Source organism: Arachis stenosperma, chromosome 7, assembly GCF_014773155.1.
Source record: "Arachis stenosperma cultivar V10309 chromosome 7, arast.V10309.gnm1.PFL2, whole genome shotgun sequence".
NCBI lineage: Eukaryota > Viridiplantae > Streptophyta > Magnoliopsida > Fabales > Fabaceae > Arachis > Arachis stenosperma.
Window position 1 is genome coordinate 31367559 of NC_080383.1, and position 4110 is coordinate 31371668.

Sequence of the window (4110 nt, forward strand, 5' to 3'; positions counted from 1 at the left end):
GAAAAGGGGACCTCGGGGATCACCTTCTTCAAGGTCACAACTTCATAGAAGTGGTCTTGATGCACCCTTGAGATGAATCTATCCATCTCCCATGACTCGGAGGTGGAAGCTTTTGCCTTCCCTTTCCTCTTTCTAGAGGTTTCTCCGGCCTTGGATGCCATAAATGGTTATGGAAAAACAAAAAGCAATGCTTTTACCACACCAAACTTAAAAGGTTTGCTCGTCCTCGAGCAAAAGAAGAAAGAAGAGAGTAGAAGAAGAAGAAATGAGGAAGAAGGGAATGGCTTTGTATTCGGCCAAAGAGGGGGAGAAGTGGTGTTTAGGTTGTGTGAAAATGAAGGGGTGAAGAAGGGTTTATATAGGAGAGGGGGGTAGGGTTCGGCCATTATGGGTGGGTTTGGGAGGGAAAGTGATTTGAATTTGAAGGGTGAGGTAGGTGGGGTTTTACGAAGGATGGATGTGAGTGGTGAAGAGAAAGATGGGGTTTGATAGGTGAAGGGTTTTTAGGGAAGAGGTATTGAGGTGATTGGTGAATGGGTGAAGAAGATAGAGAGAGTGGTGGGGTTGGTGGGGATCCTGTGGGGTCCACAGATCATGTGGTGTCAAGGAAAAGTCATCCCTGCACCAAATGGCATTCAAAATCACGTTTTGAGCCATTTCTGGCGTTAAACGCCGGGCTGGTGCCCATTCCTGGCGTTTAACGCCAGGTTCTTGCCCTTTTCTGGCGTTTAACGCCAGTCTGGTGCCCCTTTCTGGCGTTAAACGCCCAGAATGGTGCCAGACTGGGCGTTAAACGCCCAACTGCTAACCTCACTGGCGTTTAAACGCCAGCAACATCTTCCTCCAGGGTGTGTTGTTTTTCTTCCTGTTTTTCATTCTGTTTTTGCTTTTTCAATTGATTTTGTGACTTCTCATGATCATCAACCTACAAAATAAAATAAAATAGCAAAAGAAAATAGATAAAATATAACATTGGGTTGCCTCCCAACAAGCGCTTCTTTAATGTCAGTAGCTTGACAGAGGGCTCTCATGGAGCCTCACAGATACTCAGAGCAATGTTGGAACCTCCCAACACCAAACTTAGAGTTTGAATGTGGGGGTTCAACACCAAACTTAGAGTTTGGTTGTGGCCTCCCAACACCAAACTTAGAGTTTGACTGTGAGGGCTCTGCTTGTCTCTGATTTGAGAGAAGCTCTTCATGCTTCCTCTCCATGGTGACAGAGGGATATCCTTGAGCCTTAAACACAAAGGATTCTTCATTCACTTGAATGATCAGTTCACCTCCATCAACATCAATCACAGCCTTTGCTGTGGCTAGGAAGGGTCTGCCAAGGATGATGTTTTCATCCATGCACTTCCCAGTTTCTAGGACTATGAAATCAGTAGGGATGTAATGGTCTTCAATCTTAACCAAAACATTCTCTACAAGTCCATAGGCTTGTTTTCTTGAGTTGTCTGCCATCTCTAGTGAGATTCTTGCAGCTTGTACCTCAAAGATCCCTAGATTCTCCATTACAGAGAGAGGCATGAGGTTTACACTTGACCCTAAGTCACACAGAGCCTTCTTGAAGGTCATGGTGCCTATGGTACAAGGTATTGAAAACTTCCCAGGATCTTGTTTCTTTTGAGGTAATTTCTGCCTAGACAAGTCATCCAGTTCTTTGGTGAGCAAAGGAGGTTCATCCTCCCAAGTCTCATTTCCAAATAACTTGTCATTTAGCTTCATGATTGCTCCAAGGTATTTAGCAACTTGCTCTTCAGTGATATACTCATCCTCTTCAGAGGAAGAATACTCATCAGAGCTCATGAATGGCAGAAGTAAGTCCAATGGAATCTCTATGGTCTCATTTTAAGCCTCAGATTCCCATGGTTCCTCATTAGGGAACCCATTGGAGGTCAGTGCACGCCCATTGAGGTCTTCCTCAGTGGCGTTCACTGCCTCTTCTTCCTCTCCAAATTCGGCCATGTTGATGACCTTGCACTCTCCTTTTGGATTTTCTTCTGTATTGCTTGGAAGAGTACTTGGAGGGAGTTCAGTAACTTTCTTGCTCAGCTGTCCCACTTGTGCCTCCAAATTCCTAATGGAGGGCCTTGTTTCAGTCATGAAACTTTGAGTGGTTTTGATTAGATCAGAGACCATGGTTGCTAAGTCAGAGGGGTTCTGCTTAGAATTCTCTGTCTGTTGCTGAGAAGATGATGGAAAAGGCTTGCCATTGCTAAACCTGTTTCTTCCACCATTATTGTTGTTGAAACCTTGTTGAGGTCTCTCTTGATTCTTCCATGAGAAATTTGGATGATTTCTCCATGAAGAATTATAGGTGTTTCCATAGGGTTCTCCTAGGTAATTCACCTCTTCCATTGAAGGGTTCTCAGGATCATAGGCTTCTTCCTTAGATGAAGCATCCTTAGTACTACTTGGTGCATTTTGCATTCCAGACAGACTTTGAGAAATCAAATTGACTTGTTGAGTCAATATTTTATTCTGAGCCAATATGGCATTCAGAGTGTCAATCTCAAGAACTTCTTTCTTCTGGCTTGTCCCATTGTTCACAGGATTCCTTTCAGAAGTGTACATGAATTGGTTATTTGCAACCATTTCAATAAGCTCTTGAGCCTCTGTGGGCGTCTTCTTCAGATGAAGAGATCCTCCAGCAGAGCTGTCTAAAGATATCTTGGATAGTTCAGAGAGACCATCATAGAAAATACCTATGATGCTCCATTCAGAAAGCATGTCAGATGGACATTTTCTGATCAATTGTTTGTATCTTTCCCAAGCTTCATAGAGGGATTCTCCATCCTTCTGTCTGAAGGTTTGGACTTCCACTCTAAGCTTACTCAATTTTTAAGGTGGAAAGAACTTTGCCAAGAAGGCATTGACTAGCTTTTCCCAAGAGTCCAGGCTTTCTTTAGGTTGAGAGTCCAACCATATTCTAGCTCTGTCTCTTACAGCAAAAGGGAATAGCATCAGTCTGTAGACCTCAGGGTCAACCCCATTAGTCTTGACTGTGTCACAGATTTGCAAGAATTCAGCTAAAAACTGATGAGGATCTTCCAATGGAAGTCCATGGAACAATTCTGTTGCATTAGAGAAACTAATTGAGGCTTAAGCTCAAAGTTGTTTGCTCCAATGGCAGGGATAGAGATGCTTCTCCCATAGAAGTCGGGAGTAGGTGCAGTAAAGTCACCCAGCACCTTCCTTGCATTGTTGGCATTGTTGTTGTTTTCGGCTGCCATGGGTTCTTCTTCTTTGAAGAATTCGGTCAGGTCCTCAACAGAGAGTTGTGCCTTAGCTTCTCTTAGCTTTCGCTTCAAGGTCCTTTCAGGTTCAGGGTCAGCTTCAACAAGAATGCCTTTGTCTCTGCTCCTGCTCATATGAAAGAGAAGAGAACAAGAAAATGTGGAATCCTCTATGTCACAGTATAGAGATTCCTTGAGGTGTCAGAGGAAAAGAAAAATAGAAGAAAGAGGTAGAAGAATTCGAACTTGATTAGATAGAGTTCGAATTGTGCATTAAGAAGGAGTGATACTCCATAAATAGAAGGATGTGAGAAGAGGGGAAGAGAGTTTTCGAAAATTAATCAAAGAGATTTTGAAAACATTTTGAATAATTGATTGATGATTTTCGAAAACTCAAAGTGGAAAAGAAATCAAGTGATTTTTGAAAAAGATTTTGAAATTAGAAATTAAAAAGATTTGATTAAAAATTTATTTTGAAAAAGATGTGATTAAAAAGATATGATTGAAAAGTTATGGTTTTAAAAAGATGTGATTGAGAAGATATGATTTAAAAACAATTTTAAAAAAGATTTGATTTTTTTAAAAATTAATGACTTGCCTAACAAGAAAAGATATGATTCAAACATTAAACCTTCCTCAACAGAAAAGGCAACATACTTGAAATGTTCAATCAAATCATTAATTGTTAGTAAGTATCTTTAAACAAAGAAAGAAATTGATTTTGAAAACATTTGATTGAAAAGATATGATTTGAAAAAGATTTGATTTTGAAAAACTTTGAAAGCTTGAAAAAAATTGATTTGAAAAACAAAATCCTCCCCCTTGTGCCATCCTGGCGTTAAACGCCCAGAATGGTATCCATTCTGGCGTTT

The 4110-nt window shown here is 40.9% G+C and overlaps 1 non-coding gene across 1 annotated transcript; it reads left to right on the plus strand.

Moving 5' to 3' along the window:
• The first annotated feature begins 2730 nt into the window (after positions 1–2730).
• On the plus strand, positions 2731–2834 carry LOC130943157 (small nucleolar RNA R71). The gene has a single exon (XR_009071688.1). It is a non-coding gene; the product is annotated as a small nucleolar RNA R71 (small nucleolar RNA).
• Positions 2835–4110: the final 1276 nt, after the last annotated feature.